Source organism: Channa argus, chromosome 9 (genome assembly GCF_033026475.1).
Source record: "Channa argus isolate prfri chromosome 9, Channa argus male v1.0, whole genome shotgun sequence".
Taxonomy (NCBI): domain Eukaryota; kingdom Metazoa; phylum Chordata; class Actinopteri; order Anabantiformes; family Channidae; genus Channa; species Channa argus.
Window position 1 is genome coordinate 6,108,448 of NC_090205.1, and position 18,224 is coordinate 6,126,671.

Consider the following 18,224-nt stretch of genomic DNA (forward strand, 5'->3'; position numbering starts at 1 on the left):
GGTTGAAAACAGGATATGATGTTTATCCCTGAACTGTTGCTAAGGAGGAGAAAGATGGGAGAGTATTAGAGTCTTTTTGCCTTTTTGCCTGTCTGACTGATGCTTTATCCACAGCATTAACCATCTGCCTTCATACACCTGTACAGCTGGACTGAGGTCAGGTGACCCTGGAGGAGAAGGTCATCCCTGGTTGGCCGTAACAAACTCCCTGGCAGCATTAGCTGTGTGTATGAACCAGTGTGAATGTGAATTCAATAAAAGCGCCTAAAGCCAGTGCTTTAATGTCCTTTCATGTTAAATATGATAAACCACACAGGCAAAACCATTAAAGTGTGTGACTGGACAAGTTTCAGGCTGTACTGTACTATACTGTCTAACCTGTTGCTGGTTGTATCCTGGTTGGTTATCACCAGTTTATAAGGTGCAGTTGTGCGCAGCCTCAGTAATTCGTCCTCCATGATGACGATGTCAGGGTGAGCAAGTTTCTGCATCAGCTTTCCCATGAACGAACCGACTACAAACACGACACAAATCACTTCCGTTAAACATTTTGGTGAACAATCTGCATCCACAAACCAAAGCTTAATACATTTATTTAAAAAAAAGAACACAAGTCAACAAACCCTCCAGCTACACACAAGTCTGTTTAGCCTGTAGCCTCGTGATCACATGTCCCTCTTGGACACAATGAATGATACATGTCTGTACATATATGTAAAAAGGCTGTTTCCCAGGTGGAATAGAGGAGCTACAGTCAGTAAACCAGTTTTGAAATGCAGAAAGGTTAACATTGGTGTATTTGTATCTGTGCCTATCACATACAAATACTATGAAAATATAATGAATATGTATAGTTGTGTATTGCAGTACTGTTACTCTGAAGCAAATAAAAGGAAATATAAGAGTTGTAAAGTCACATGTTGTTAATATTTTTCCGTCTGTGACGCCTGAGTTTTCTTGATGTTGTAATATGACGTTTTTTGATTACAGCATTTTGGATGTAAGGTTCATTTTGCTGAGCGACATGTTTGCAAAGACTCAGTGATGAGTTAACGGCCATAAAAGCTGCAATAAGCAGGTTGACTTAACTCAGATCTGTTCACTGGACGTGACACTGTAGTTAAAACCCGGTGAGCTGCACAACAGACGATCATGTTGTAAAAACCAGTAAAGTTGCCGGTCTGTGAGGATTCTCAGTCATCCAGGTCATGGTTATCCCAAAGTGCTGTTCAGTGGAACCTGGACTTCAGCGTGTAGATCTCCAAGATGTGTCCTCTGTCCTCTGAATGTCTTGTCCAAGCACCAGTCCAGTTCCCACTGAACAGCACTTTTAGTGTAAAGTTAGCTCCCACTGTTTGTTAGCTGTTAGCTACACTAGCTGTAGCTGTTGACCTGCCTGCATCGGCTAACGTTATCTGCTGTAGCTAACAGTACAGAAACACTAGAAACACTGTTTGGCTGAGCAGGACAAAGTCAAGAGCAAAACACCACGGCGACTCAGACACAGGTAAAGGTGAGACTTACCTGAGGGACTTTGGAGGCGGCTCTGCGCTCCTCCCTTCAGCACTGGCTTTACTGACCGACCTCGGAGCTTCACGTGTTCTTCACTAAGCCTGAGCGCGGACTGTAAGGCAAACTGTGAGCTGAACCGTACTCTGCCGGTAAGGCTGAGCCTGGGAGTCCGAGCTGAGGGCAAACAAAACTTCCACTGCAGACTAATCGGTTTACGCGCTCACAAATCTTGCAGACTGAAGAACAGTAGCAAAATTCCACCGATAAAATCACAATTGTGAGGCTTTCCAGCACTTTTACTTTTAACCTAAGTGTTTTGTCAGATTATTAGACATTTACAGTTAGTTATTTGAGTGAATACATTCGCACATTATTTTACACACAAATATTACAGTCACAGATTTGTTATATATTTGTTATAAACCTGTTATATTTTTATTGCTTACTTCTACACTTGTGCTTGCAATTTATACATTTCATTTGACTTCTGTTGTGTCTTGTGATTAAAATTTAATCAAAAGGACGGAATTGTGATGGAAAATCAAGTATGATTAAATGATTGCATTTTACTCTTAGCATCTTACCAAGTTATAATGGCAACTTGTACTCACTGTACTTTTGAAATATTGTTCAAATTTTGTCTCATATACATGTTTTGTGTCAAAGTGTTTGCAGAACTGCTCCAAGGTCATTTACTGTCTAACAGCAGACCATCCCACACTGCAGTGACCCAGAGTCACTTCATGCTCACAGGTGCTTATCAAAGTGCTGGAAAGGGAAAAGGTTCCATAAAAGGAGAAAAGAGCTGGGAGCCAGAGCCTGAGGGTGGAGAATGTTCTGCCCAGCAACAGAAGGTTCTAAAAAGGTTCTAATGTGTGATGTATGAAGTTTAGAACTGCATAGGATGGAGAATTGATACTGTCGATGTACTTTTCTCTTGCAAGATAATAAAACCCTAAAAGACGTCCTGGATGTTGAAGCTTCTTTACTGATTACACTTGAGGTGTCTAAGACCAGATATTGTCATTTTTGCCATGGCAGAGAAGAAATAGATGAAATGCAGAAATGGATTCTCTGATTAGTCTATTGTGTTTGTATACATGTTAAGGACCTGTGTCATAATGCTACAATAATAACTTGTTGTCTATTTTTTTAGTCCTTTGTATGTGACAGATTGAGCTGAATATGTTCTGGCAAATGAATCCAGGCTGATTAAATATTAAAAAACCTTATTTCCCAACTATTTGACCTTTTATTTACCGACTGACATGTTTGCTGGGTTGTATTATTAGGCATTACCATGTATTCAGAGTATCATCAATGTGGAAGAAATCACAAAACTAGAAGTGTTGTTCTTATGGAGTTTTTACTTTGCATGAGATGATTTTTCAACAGAGAACATGTTTGTATGTAAATGAAACAGGTGGTGCACAGGGACAAGATATATTACTGTAAGTCAGACCTCGACCCAAAAGCAGAATGAGCACACAAACACACACAGGCTGAAGAAAGGAAGTAAATTAAGTTTAATTAGGACAATTGGAGAAAACAAAGGCTGACTGCTCAAACTAAAAACACCTCACAGAGAGAAATATTAATACAAAATACAACAAAAGGAGGGATGAGGGATAAAGCTGACAAACTCAGGGGTCCAGTACTATATGAAAGTCAACTAAACAAGGCAGAGCACATTAGAGGGTAAACAGTTCAGGTCTGAGTACTGCAGAGGAAAGAGGATAAACCTGACAGTTCGGACTGTGGGAGCTGACAGAACACAGACAGAGTCTGCTCTGAGGCAGGTTTAAGAAGGTTCATACTAATCAGCAGCAAGTGCAGGCAGCTGTGCATCCATCCACAGCATCAGTCCAGGGTGAGACAATGACAGGGAGGAAGAGCAGCCACCTACAGAGGGAGACAGAGTTAGAACAATAATAAGCAAAGCACACAAACACACAGGCCTTGACAGAGCATATTCATGTTTTATATGAAACATTTCCATATGTATGATGTCAAAACATTTACCAGTGTTACACTTCTTTCTCACAGATCCATTTAAGAGAATGTCCACAGGACAGGTCATTCCACTTGTGACCTTTTTGAACATTAATTTCTGCACAGTCTTCTCCATCAGTCGAATATTTAAGAAGATTATCGGGCTGCTTCACATCCCAGTATCTAACCAGTCAATGAACAAAAAAATAAAAATCCTGAAATTGTGAATATCTGACATAAAAAGACTCTTGATGGTCTCTATGTTGATAACTTATTAAATGTTATGACAGCAGTGGTGCAGTCAGAGCCAACAGTACTGAAACAGACAGGAAGTGTGTCAGCAGTCATTCTAGCAGCTCTGAGAGTCTCCAGTCAGTGGTGTTCAGAGCCAAATGCTAACTTGAGCTTTTATGTCTTATTTCCCTTTTATGCCTACTATGTTCTATTTAATCTCTTTTATCTGTTTGCTTATTTTCACTCACGTGTTTCAGTTGTATTGGACCAAACACACATCATTTCCAGATGTATTTAGATTTAAACAAAGTGAAGCATATTTCTGTCTTACTTAAAAGTCAGTGGAGTTCCATCGATCCATCTCCAGGTCCCCTCTCTCTCTCTGTCACTCAAACCAATCCAAGTTCCAATTCTGGTGAATGCTGAGAGAAATGTCTGTTCAATTGAAACAAAAGACAATCGCTGCAATTATATTTTAGTTGTAACCAGCAGGAGTGAGACACAAAGACACAGCACACACACATTCATATCCACAAAAAAGCTGAAACACTTCCATTCATGATACAGTGGATTCAGAAAGCAATCACATGCTCATATTTCTTCCTCATGTCCAAATCATCCACATTTATTATAATAGTGGCATAACTATTAGATTGGCCAGCAACATCAACAATGCATAAAAATATAAAGTACAGATTCATTTATTTATGATTATGATTATTTTTACATCTGAAATTAGCAGAAGAAACTATTAAAGCATCATGTGAATTGGAGAAAGCATTTTTGTGCAAAACTATAACTTTACATATTGTCACTTTAGTAAAAGATATCTAAAAATTCCTGATCATGTTCATCATTCTTTGTTTGGACACACTGCACCTGTTCTTCAGCACTGTTAATGACCACCAGGTCTGCTCCTCTCTTTTTGCAGTCCTCTCTGCCTTTTGTCCATGAACCAGACTCAGTGGACAGGAGATAACAGGAGTAGACGAACATCATCCATCCTGCAGGACAAGTTTTCTCTGCAACGTAAAACAATAGATATTAGAAATGTATCAAGACACAACTCCATCTACTGCCAGAGAAAGATGGTATGAAGTAAAACATGCAAACAGAGGAGTTTGAAGTGTCTTCACATCTTAACATTTTAATGTGCTCACAGAATGTGAACATGTCCTTAATCCTAAACATATAGTGAACAGTTCACAAGTCTAAATCCTTGACAAGATCAAATGTCCTGTCCCTCACTGCCCACACTCACTCACTCTGACACTTGTTCAGTTCCTCTGCTGTTTTATTGAGTCTGGTATTCAGCTGGTCTCTCTCTTCAGTCAGTGAAGACACTTTGTTCTTACTGTCCTGGAGAAGTTCAGTCAGGTTGGTTTTGATGCTGGAGAGTTCTGCAGCTGCACGTTGTGCTGAGTTATCATCTGAAACCACATGAATTCATATAATGTAATACCACATACTATTTAGCCAGGTCTGATTCTTTGCTATCTTTATAATCTTTAAATCTTTATAATGAACTGATGCCCATTTAAGTTCCATATGGTAAAAATATTCACCACAATCCTACACTTTTAATCCTACAGTTCAATAAGTGGATTTTCCTCTTATGCCCCGTTTAAAAAAGCATTAAAAACAGTGGTTAACCAGGGGGTCCTGGGCAAAGAAGTGTAATGAAGCTCCTCAGTAGCAGTGGAGCCTTTACAGGAAGCTTAAGGGGATTTGTTGCTGACTTTGCTAAATGTGCCAAAATGAGGGGCCACTGGGGCCTTTTCCTCATTTTTGGTTGAGGCATCAGACATTTGCCTGTTTTGCCTGTTCTGATGGTACAACTCTGTAAACATAGCAATATACCTATTGACTATATTGATATAGAAATGCTGTTGATGACATTGAAATAATAAAACACAAAAACGCATAATGCTAATTTACTATTACAGAAGAAGTGAAGGTGAAGTTGTTTGTCTGGTGCTGAACAGCTACATCCACTTTTCCCGCTAAACTTTGTCTTTTTAGTCAAATCTACTTACTCTAAAAATAATTAAATTCTTACATTTAAAAATGCCATAAAAGCTTTGAAATTCAAAAACATAAGTAAGAAACCTTAAAAGTTAAATTTGTAAAGTATATGACAATAATTCTGAAACTCATAAAGTGACTCTGGTATTAACTTATAAAACATAGACTCACAGTGGACACCGAGGACGATGAGTCCAGCCAACAGGAAAACACTCAGCAGCCCCAGACAGAGACCAACAGCTTTATAAAGTCTCCTGTCTGAGCTCCTGGGACCTGAACAGAAAAAGACCCGTAAACACAGTCTTAGATCAGAAATAACATATGATTAAAACAGATTTAATCTCCACTCAGCAACTAATTAAACATTCTTACCTGTCTGATTTGTTGAAGGACTTGAGTAAACAGACTTGTCATATTCAACATTGACATATATTTCCTCCATTGATCACAGGTTTGTTAACTGCCTCAGAGCTCTGGTCAGCTTTGCAGCACAGTACATGTAAATGATAAAGACACTTTGGTTTCAGATACTAAGAGGAAGTGATGGGCCTTGTGGTTTTGATAGTGGGCAATGCTCATTAGAAGACACACTAAAATACATGTGTGATTAAGACAACCCAGCTACAAAAACACAACAGACTTTCACTATGTGTGTTGCTGCACTTGAGACATTTCTATGCTGAATTTGAACTCTTGGACAAAGAGAAGAGCACGATTGTTCTCTGTTTGATCCATCTCTCTGCACTTATGTCCATAAACCTGTTTGTCTTCCAAATTAGAGCAGAGCAGATTTTAAACTTAATTAAATTAAATCAACTGTTTCTTTGAATGTCTCAATTGTTTTGTACATACGTAGACACAACTTAAATGCTTAATTGCTCTACTTCATTCCCTTGTGGTTGTTCTTCTTCTTCTCTGTGTCTTTCAGCAGGTGTCTTCAGCTTTGCAGCTGTGTGTTTCCAATGTGCAGTTACTGACTCTGTCAAATCCGTAAAAGATCTAAACCAATTCCAGACCACCGACATTTTTTCTGTAAAAAGCTTCACTCGTCTTATCCTTACGTATGCTCACCTTCTTTTTATTGATTTTAATTCTGCATTTGATACAATACGACCTTATCTAATACTTAAGGAATTAGGACAGATGAGTGTAAATCATTTTATTATTAATTTGTGTTTCTGTTTTCTAACCTGATCAGTACTGGTGTTGCTCAGGGGAGTGTGAGCTCTACATTGCATAAAAATAAATGTGTGAACACCAATGCTTTCAACCACATACTGCAATTTCAAGATAACACTGCTATTTTCAGGCTCTGACACAGAGAGGAAGATATGTCGATACACCACATTATTACCAAAAGAGTTTATGAAATAGTGCAGCTCCCACCATCTCATGGTCACAGACCATAGTAAAGTTAGGGTTATACTAGTAATATTGTGTTATATGTATGCTTTTGTATTTATTTTTGTATTTATGATTTGCAGTGTTACGTTTTGTCTTGTTTTACCATGTATAAATGTCAGCCTGATTCAAATGAGTGAGTGACAGCAGTGAGGTACAAGACCCACAGTACACAAAGAATCCCAGAAAACACTGCTGCAAACACAGTTTTCCATATGAACCTGTCAATGTAGGCAAATGCTTGTGTTTGTACACTAATGGCGTCCAAAGGCCGGAGATGACATAGTCAGATTCTCTGTGCATGGTAACATTAATACCACTTAGTGGACAGGAGTCAGCCCTGACAGACGGGTATCGAACCACACGGGTCATCACAGCTGGCAGTGTATGTGGTTGTACATGCTGAACACCCGTCCATCACAACATTGAGCAGTTGCATCTAATGTTGTGATGTGTTACATAATTGCCAACAGGACAAAAGCCTGGAGAACAACAGCTCCATGAAATCTCCTCTCTGAGCTCCTGGGACCTGAACAGAGAAAAGACCTGTGAATACAGCCAATGATACAAAGGTACCAACAGAGGAAGCAACATTATTTGAAGACACACCACAGCTATAAAGAAGTGAAACATGAGAACATGTTGTTACTGTTTAGCCGTCTTTAATGAAGACAGTTATTCATAAATTATTCAGTTTATTCACTATTAAGATAAATGAAGAACAAAGCAAAATTCAATCTGCCACCACTGATGAACCTTTAGGAGGATTTGGAGAAAGAGTCATAACTAACGTGGCCACAAGATGTCACTGTTAGATTCAAGCAAACACACAATTTGAACAAACACTCACTGTTGTTTAACATTCATGATAACAGATGAACAAAAATCTTTTGTCATGTTTTGTGTGACTTGAATCATTTATTTTTGTGTGCTGTAAATATGTAGATTATTTGAGATTTGGAACTTTTAGCAATTTACATTTTAAAATAAATGTATTTCTGTATTTTTAAGATTATTGTAACATTTGAAAGATGCTTTTAAAAACATTGTAACTTGTGTAATTCTCATGTAAAATGGGCTCTAATGTGAGTGAGGCATAGAAATAGCACTTGTTTATTCAATATTAGAAATAAATGAACGATGCTCTCATTTACTAGCCAGTACTTACTGTAATATTGTTTTAGATTCTTCAAAACAATGTAGTCTGATATAAATGATAGAAAAACTAAGCTCTCAGACCTCCCAATAAAGTTGATGTATATCAGTTTAAATAACTTATGTAAACAAAATTTCTAACTGGACTCTAAATAGTAATAATAATAATAATAATAATAATAATAATAATAATAATAATAATAATGATTTTTGCATAGACCTTGTATACATGTGCCCTGTTTGGCTTCATTCAACAGGTGGCTCATTTCAGAGGCAGTTTGTGCTGCAAAAACAGTTAAGTCCAAACTCCGAGTCCGTGAAGCTCCATCAATCCTTTTCCAGGTGCTTCCCTCTACATGGTCTGTCAAAATGGGGAAAAGTGTCTTAGAATTTTACTGTTTACTGCATTAACATTACACATGTTCTAATAGTTGGATGCCTGACATTCAATTTTATGGGAGCTTTAAATCAATGCACTCTTTTTTTACATAGGAAATAAGTCAGGCTGTGTGTGACAGTGTAAAGGACAAGCACTGTTTAACTATAATCGTTTGAACTCATGAGTTGACCAGATGCTATGAAAACCAGAATCCCTAATTATCAGTCTCGTGCAAGGTACAACACAAGCTAGACACAGATAGATAAATAATATAAAAGCATGTGACGGAAGAGCTAATAATCTAAACAGGAGCAGACAGCCGGACCTGGCATGGTGTCGACCAAAGGATTCAAAAAGCTGAGATGAGACATTAACACGGAAGAGCAAACTCCTAAACATCTAACATCACAGCAACTTGAGAGAGTGGAGAACTCCTCTGCTGGGAAAAAAGGGACAGCAGATCATGCTGTTGGATGTCAGAGACACTATTCTTAAGCCCGATGGAAAAACTAATGTTGATACTGATCTGAGACTAATCACCTCCCAAGATCAGGACAAACTGTGTGGAGAATAATGTCAGCTTCAACTCCAAAACCCACTCGCCTGCAATTTTGGATGCATACTAATGGGGTGGAGATTGGATCAAGCTCCTGTGAATGTGTGAACGGGAATGTGATGCTGCATTGCCAAATTAATGCGACAAAACATGAGGCAAAGGAGACTGTGGCTGAGGACTAGGATGAGATCTTTTTGAACTCAGCTGAGATGTGGACTTTATTAGAGCTAATTTGCCAGATACATCAATGTCTGTGTGTTGACCTTATTGCACGCTAATATTTAGTACTGAAATTAAATTCATTTAAATTAGCCAAAGCTCCTTAACTGATCGCAGTTAAAAAAATAACGACAAGGTTTTTGGGGAACCTTGATAGAAATTACTGGATACAGAACAGAGTGGATTGAAGGATATTGCACTGTTGTTTTGTTATTTTTCAATCCTTCATCTGTTTTTCATTTTGTTATCAATGACATTTGTTAACTCTAATTAACTACTAGTAATTTAGCTTACAAGGCCCAGACTGTTATTAATCTGACAGGATGATGGTCTGATTCTAATATGAGGCAGGTTTATGGTCTGTAAACTTGTTTCTGTTTTACTTGTTTGCTTTGAAGTGTTACGTAGTCTCGTCTACTACAGGAGGAGGGACTGTAGTGGTTAGAGTTTACATATTAGAGTTCATGTATAATATAATATAAACTGTATTACATGTATGAATGAAGGAGTACTTGGAAGTTGTATTATCATATATGGTGTTTCTTCAGTACATGGGAAATGTGTGTGCGTCAGTAACAATGGAACAGGTCAGGAGAACCTGGCGTTTGTCCCAGAATTAAACATTTCCAGGCGATTCTGTTGAAAACAGTAGGGGCATAGAATTTTTGGCAAGATAGAGGTTGAAAACAGGATATGATGTTTATCCCTGAACTGTTGCTAAGGAGGAGAAAGATGGGAGAGTATTAGAGTCTTTTTGCCTGTCTGACTGATGCTTTATCCACAGCATTAACCATCTGCCTTCATACACCTGTACAGCTGGACTGAGGTCAGGTGACCCTGGAGGAGAAGGTCATCCCTGGTGGGCCGTAACAAACTCCCTGGCAGCATTAGCTGTGTGTATGAACCAGTGTGAATGTGAATTCAATAAAAGAGCCTAAAGCCAGTGCTTTAATATTCTTTCATGTTAAATATGATAAACCACACAGGCAAAACCATTAAAGTGTGTGACTGGACAAGTTGCAGGCTGTACTGTACTATACTGTCTAACCTGTTGCTGGTTGTATCCTGGTTGGTTATCACCAGTTTATAAGGTGCAGTTGTGCGCAGCCTCAGTAATTCGTCCTCCATGATGACGATGTCAGGGTGAGCAAGTTTCTGCATCAGCTTTCCCATGAACGAACCGACTACAAACAGGACACAAATCACTTCCGTTAAACATTTTGGTGAACAATCTGCATCCACAAACCAAAGCTTAATACATTTATTTAAAAAAAAGAACACAAGTCAACAAACCCTCCAGCTACACACAAGTCTGTTTAGCCTGTAGCCTCGTGATCACATGTCCCTCTTGGACACAATGAATGATACATGTCTGTACATATATGTAAAAAGGCTGTTTCCCAGGTGGAATAGAGGAGCTACAGTCAGTAAACCAGATTGAAATGCAGAAAGGTTAACATTGGTGTATTTGTATCTGTGCCTATCACATACAAATACTATGAAAATATAATGGATATGTATAGTTGTGTATTGCAGTACTGTTACTCTATGCAGCAATGGCTAGAAAGCTAATTTAATCATATTACATGTATTACGTGTCCTCTGTCCTCTGAAAGTCTTGTTCAAGCACCAGTCCAGTTCCCACTGAACAGCACTTTTAGTGTAAAGTTAGCTCCCACTGTTTGTTAGCTGTTAGCTACACTAGCTGTAGCTGTTGACCTGCCTGCATCGGCTAACGTTATCTGCTGTAGCTAACAGTACAGAAACACTAGAAACACTGTTTGGCTGAGCAGGACAAAGTCAAGAGCAAAACACCACAAAGACAGGTAAAGGTGAGACTCACCTGAGGGACTGTGGAGGCGGCTCTGCGCTCCTCCGTCGAGCACTGGCTTTACTGACCGGCCTCAGAGCTTCATGTGTTCTTCACTAAGCCTGAGCGCGGACTGTAAGGCAAACTGTGAGCTGAACCGTACTGCGCCTGTAAGGCTGAGCCTGGGAGCCCGAGCTGAGGGCAAACAAAACCTCCAATACACACTAATCGGTTTACGCGCACACAAATCTTGCAGACTGAAGAACAGTAGCAAAATTCCACCGATAAAATCACAATTGTGAGGCTTTCCAGCACTTTTGCTTATAACCTAAGTGTTTTCTCAGATTATTAGACATTTAGAGTTAGTTATTTGAGTGAAAACATTTGCACATTATTTTACACACAAATATTACAGTAACAGATTTGGTATATATTTGTTATAAACCTGTTATATTTTTATTGCTTACTTCTACACTTGTTGTGCTTGCAATTTATACATTTCATTTGACTTCTGTTGTGTCTTGTGATTAAAATGTAATCAAAAGGAGGGAATTGTGATGGAAAATCAAGTATGATTAAATTATTGCATTTTACTCTTAGCATCTTACCAAGTTATAATGGCAACTTGTACTCACTGTACTTTTGAAATATTGTTCAAATTTTGTCTCATATACATGTTTTGTGTCAAAGTGTTTGCAGAACTGCTCCAAGGTCATTTACTGTCTAACAGCAGACCATCCCACACTGCAGTGACCCAGAGTCACTTCATGCTCACAGGTGCTTATCAAAGTGCTGGAAAGGGAAAAGGTTCCATAAAAGGAGAAAAGAGCTGGGAGCCAGAGCCTGAGGGTGGAGAATGTTCTGCCCAGCAACAGAAGGTTCTAAAAAGGTTCTAATGTGTGATGTATGAAGTTTAGAACTGCATAGGATGGAGAATTGATACTGTCGATGTACTTTTCTCTTGCAAGATAATAAAACCCTAAAAGACGTCCTGGATGTTGAAGCTTCTTTACTGATTACACTTGAGGTGTCTAAGACCAGATATTGTCATTTTTGCCATGGCAGAGAAGAAATAGATGAAATGCAGAAATGGATTCTCTGATTAGTCTATTGTGTTTGTATACATGTTAAGGACCTGTGTCATAATGCTACAATAATAACTTGTTGTCTATTTTTTAGTCCTTTGTATGTGGCAGATTGAGCTGAATATGTTCTGGCAAATGAATCCAGGCTGATTAAATATTAAAAAACCTTATTTCCCAACTATTTGACCTTTTATTTACCGACTGACATGTTTGCTGGGTTGTATTATTAGGCATTACCATGTATTCAGAGTATCATCAATGTGGAAGAAATCACAAAACTAGAAGTGTTGTTCTTATGGAGTTTTTACTTTGCATGAGATGATCTTTCAACACAGAACATGTTTGTATATAAATGAAACAGGTGCACAGGGACAAGATATATTACTGTAAGTCAGACCTCGACCCAAAAGCAGAATGAGCACACAAACACACACAGGCTGAGGAAAGGAAGTAAATTAAGTTTAATTAGGACAATTGGAGAAAAAAAAGGCTGACTGCTCAAACTAAAAACACCTCACAGAGAGAAATATTAATACAAAATACAACAAAAGGAGGGATGAGGGATAAAGCTGACAAACTCAGGGGTCCAGTACTATATGAAAGTCAACTAAACAAGGCAGAGCACATTAGAGGGTAAACAGTTCAGGTCTGAGTACTGCAGAGGAAAGAGGATAAACCTGACAGTTCGGACTGTGGGAGCTGACAGAACACAGACAGAGTCTGCTCTGAGGCAGGTTTAAGAAGGTTCATACTAATCAGCAGCAAGTGCAGGCAGCTGTGCATCCATCCACAGCATCAGTCCAGGGTGAGACAATGACAGAGAGGAAGAGCAGCCACCTACAGAGGGAGACAGAGTTTGAACAATAATAAGCAAAGCACACAAACACACAGGCCTTGACAGAGCATATTCATGTTTTATATGAAACATTTCCATATGTATGATGTCAAAACATTTACCAGTGTTACACTTCTTTCTCACAGATCCATTTAAGAGAATGTCCACAGGACAGGTCATTCCACTTGTGACCTTTTTGAACATTAATTTCTGCACAGTCTTCTCCATCAGTCGAATATTTAAGAAGATTATCGGGCTGCTTCACATCCCAGTATCTAACCAGTCAATGAACGAAAAAAAACAATGGTGAAGTTGTGAATATCTGACATAAAAAGACTCTTGATGGTCTCTATGCTGATAACTTATTAAATGTTATGACATCAGTGGTGCAGTCAGAGCCAACAGTACTGAAACAGACAGGAAGTGTGTCAGCAGTCATTCTAGCAGCTCTGAGAGTCTCCAGTCAGTGGTGTTCAGAGCCAAATGCTAACTTGAGCTTTTATGTCTTATTTCCCTTTTATGCCTACTATGTTCTATTTAATCTCTTTTATCTGTTTGTCTCTTTTCACTCACGTGTTTCAGTTGTGTTGGACCAAACAAACATTATTTCCAGATGTATTTAGATTTAAACAAATTGAAGCTTAATTCCGTCTTACTTAAAAGTCAGTGTAGTTCCATCGATCCATCTCCAGGTCCCCTCTCTCTCTCTGTCACTCAAACCAATCCAAGTTCCAATTCTGGTGAATGCTGAGAGAAATGTCTGTTCAATTGAAACAAAAGACAATCGCTGCAATTATATTTTAGTTGTAACCAGCAGGAGTGAGACACAAAGACACAGCACACACACATTCATATCCACAAAAAAGCTGAAACACTTCCATTCATGATACAGTGGATTCAGAAAGCAATCACATGCTCATATTTCTTCCTCATGTCCAAATCATCCACATTTATTATAATAGTGGCATAACTATTAGATTGGCCAGCAACATCAACAATGCATAAAAATATAAAGTACAGATTCATTTATTTATGATTATGATTATTTTTACATCTGAAATTAGCAGAAGAAACTATTAAAGCATCATGTGAATTGGAGAAAGCATTTTTGTGCAAAACTATAACTTTACATATTGTCACTTTAGTAAAAGATATCTAAAAATTCCTGATCATGTTCATCATTCTTTGTTTGGACACACTGCACCTGTTCTTCAGCACTGTTAATGACCACCAGGTCTGCTCCTCTCTTTCTGCAGTCCTCTCTGCCTTTTGTCCATGAACCAGAGTCATTGGAGAAGAGATAACAGGAGTAGCTGAACATCATCCATCCTGCAAGACAAGTTTTCTCTGCAACGTAAAACAATAGATATTAGAAATGTATCAAGACACAACTCCATCTACTGCCAGAGAAAGATGGTATGAAGTAAAACATGCAAACAGAGGAGTTTTAAGTGTCTTCACATCTTAACATTTTTATGTGCTCACAGAATGTGAACGTGTCCTTAATCCTAAACATATAGTGAACAGTTCACAAGTCTAAATCCTTGACAAGATCAAATGTCCTGTCCCTCACTGCCCACACTCACTTACTCTGCTCTGGTATTCTGTCCTGGAGAAGCTCAGTCAGGTTGGTTTTGATGGTGGAAAGTTCTGCAGCTGCACGTTGTGCTGAGTTATCATCTGAAACCACATGAATTCATATAATGTAATACTACTTACTATTTAAATGATTTATTCTTAGTTGTATTTCTATAACATTGTCAAAAGAAATTATGTTTATTTGTTTTGTTCAGATACAGAATGAATACAACTGTATGTTTTTGTGTGTATGATATGATAAGTTAGCCCACATTCTAATATGAAATGCAACATTCACAGTGACATAAAGTTGTATCTTCACTGGGATAAATTATAGGGTTTTATAGTCTGTTTCTAAAATAAAAAATTGTAATAACAATAATACAGTAATCATAAGAGCTAGTTTCTTTGAAAAGAAGGGAAAATGGAAGATCTGGGACTATGGATATGCAAACCATGAACAAAGCAGTGTTTTCTTAGAATTTTCACAACACAACTTTAATGCATTATGTCACTGACAGAACTAGACTGATAAACAATAAACTCCACCAATCAGCCCGTCTGTGCTCGGTTCAGTTAGGTTACACACTAAAGTGAAATCTACGAGTTTTAAGCACATGAGTCCTGCTGGGAGCTACTTAAGCTACTTCACATCTTATCATTTTAATGTGCTCACAGAATGTGAACGTGTCCTTAATCCTAAACATATAGTGAACAGTTCACAAGTCTAAATCCTTAAAAGATCAAATGTCCTGTCCCTCACTGCCCACACTCACTCACTCTGACACTTGTTCAGTTTCTCTGCTGTTTTATTGAGTCTGGCTTTCAGCTGGTCTCTCTCTTCAGTCAGTGAAGACACTTTGTTCTTACTGTCCTGGAGAAGTTCAGTCAGCTTGTCTTTGATGCTGGAGAGTTCTGCAGCTACACCATGTGCTGAGTTATAATCTGAAACCACATGAATTCATATAATGTAATACTACATACTATTTAGCCAGGTCTTATTCTTTGCTATCTTCTTCTTTTGGTATAATCTTTAAATCTTTAAATCTTTATAATGAACTGATGCCCATAATTTAAGTTCCATATGCTAAAAATCTTCACCACAATCCTAAACTTTTAATCCTACAGTTCAATAATTGGATTTTCCTCTTATGCCCCGTTTAAAAAAGCATTAAAAACAGTGGTTAACCAGGGGGTCCTGGGCAAAGAAGTGTAATGAGGCTCCTCAGTAGCAGTGTAGCACAGTATACAGCCTTTACAGGAAGCTTAAGGGGATTTGTTGCTGACTTTGCTAAATGTGCCAAAATGAGGGGCCACTGGGGCCTTTTCCTCATTTTTGGTTGAGGCATCAGACATTTGCCTGTTTTGCCTGTTCTGATGGTACAACTCTGTAAACATAGCAAGATACCTATTGACTATATTGATATAGAAATGCTGTTGATGACATTGAAATAATAAAACACATTTGCATTCAGGCATAATGCTAATATACTATTACAGAAGAAGTGAAGGTGAAGTTGTTTGTCTGGTGCTGAACAGCTACATCCACTTTTCCTGCTAAACTTTGTCTTTTTAGTCAAATCTACTTACTCTAAAAATAATTAAATTCTTACATTTAAAAATGCCATAAAAGCTTTGAAATTCAAAAACATAAGTAAGAAACCTTAAAAGTTAAATTTGTAAAAGTATATGACAATAATTCTGAAACTCATAAAGTGACTCTGGTATTAACTTATAAAACACAGACTCACAGTGGACACCGCGGACGATGAGTCCAGCCACCAGGAAAACACTCATCAGCCCCAGACAGAGACCAATAGTTTTATAAAGTCTCCTGTCTGAGCTCCTGGGACCTGAACAGAAAAAGACCAGTAAACACAGTCTTAGATCAGAAATAACATATGATTAAAACAGATTTAATCTCCACTCAGCAACTAATTAAACATTCTTACCTGTGTGATTTGTTGAAGGACTTGAGCGAACAGACTTGTCATGTTCAACACTGACATATATTTCCTCCATTGATCACAGGTTTGTTAACTGCCTCAGAGCTCTGGTCAGCTTTGCAGCTCAGTACATGTAAATGATAAAGACACTTTGGTTTCAGATACTAAGAGGAAGTGATGGGCCTTGTGGTTTTGATAGTGGGCAATGCTCATTAGAAGACACACTAAAATACATGTGTGATTAAGACAACCCAGCTACAAAAACACAACAGACTTTCACTATGTGTGTTGCTGCACTTGAGACATTTCTATGCTGAATTTGAACTCTTGGACAAAGAGAAGAGCACGATTGTTCTCTGTTTGATCCATCTCTCTGCACTTATGTCCATAAACCTGTTTGTCTTCCAAATTAGAGCAGAGCAGATTTTAAACTTAATTAAATTAAATCAACTGTTTCTTTGAATGTCTCAATTGTTTTGTACATACGTAGACACAACTTAAATGCTTAATTGCTCTACTTCATTCCCTTGTGGTTGTTCTTCTTCTTCTCTGTGTCTTTCAGCAGGTGTCTTCAGCTTTGCAGCTGTGTGTTTCCAATGTGCAGTTACTGACTCTGTCAAATCCGTAAAAGATCTAAACCAATTCCAGACCACCGACATTTTTTCTGTAAAAAGCTTCACTCGTCTTATCCTTACGTATGCTCACCTTCTTTTTATTGATTTTAATTCTGCATTTGATACAATACGACCTTATCTAATACTTAAGGAATTAGGACAGATGAGTGTAAATCATTTTATTATTAATTTGTATTTCTGTTTTCTAACCTGATCAGTACTGGTGTTGCTCAGGGGAGTGTGAGCTCTACATTGCATAAAAATAGATGTGTGAACACAAATGCTTTCAACCAGATACTGAGGGTTCAAGATAACACTGCTATTTTCAGGCTTTGACACAGAGAGGAAGATATGTCGATACACCACGTTATTACCAAAAGAGTTTATGAAATGGTGCAGCTCCCACCATCTCATGGTTACAGATCCTTGTAAAGTCAGGTTATACTGGTAATATTGTGTTATATGTATGCTTTTGTATTTATTTTTGTATTTATGATTTGCAGTGTTACGTTTTGTCTTGTTTTACCATGTATAAATGTCAGCCTGATTCAAATGAGTGAGTGACAGCAGTGAGGTACAAGACCCACAGTACACAAAGAATCCCAGAAAACACTGCTGCAAACACAGTTTTCCATATGAACCTGTCAATGTAGGCAAATGCTTGTGTTTGAACACTAATGGCGTCCAAAGGCCGGAGATGACATAGTCAGATTCTCTGTGCATGGTAACATTAATACCACTTAGTGGACAGGAGTCAGCCCTGACAGACGGGTATCGAACCACACGGGTCATCACAGCTTGCAGTGTATGTGGTTGTACATGCTGAACCCCCGTCCATCACAACATTGAGCAGTTGCATCTAATGTTGTGATGTGTTACATAA

At 38.2% G+C, this 18,224-nt stretch overlaps 3 long non-coding RNA genes across 3 annotated transcripts; all 3 read right to left on the reverse strand.

Annotated features, from left to right (window-relative positions):
* Positions 1–2,871: 2,871 nt before the first annotated feature.
* Positions 2,872–4,754, reverse strand: LOC137132642 (uncharacterized). Its single transcript, XR_010915161.1, has 4 exons — positions 4,618–4,754; positions 4,070–4,173; positions 3,535–3,687; positions 2,872–3,414 (listed from the first exon to the last, which is right to left on the reverse strand). It is a non-coding gene; the product is annotated as an uncharacterized lncRNA (long non-coding RNA).
* Positions 4,755–6,139: 1,385 nt separating this feature from the next.
* LOC137132641 (uncharacterized) lies at positions 6,140–11,564 on the reverse strand. Its single transcript, XR_010915160.1, has 3 exons — positions 11,317–11,564; positions 10,522–10,657; positions 6,140–8,680 (listed from the first exon to the last, which is right to left on the reverse strand). It is a non-coding gene; the product is annotated as an uncharacterized lncRNA (long non-coding RNA).
* A 1,105-nt stretch (positions 11,565–12,669) lies between these two features.
* Positions 12,670–14,544, reverse strand: LOC137132649 (uncharacterized). Its single transcript, XR_010915163.1, has 4 exons — positions 14,408–14,544; positions 13,860–13,963; positions 13,326–13,478; positions 12,670–13,205 (listed from the first exon to the last, which is right to left on the reverse strand). It is a non-coding gene; the product is annotated as an uncharacterized lncRNA (long non-coding RNA).
* Positions 14,545–18,224: the final 3,680 nt, after the last annotated feature.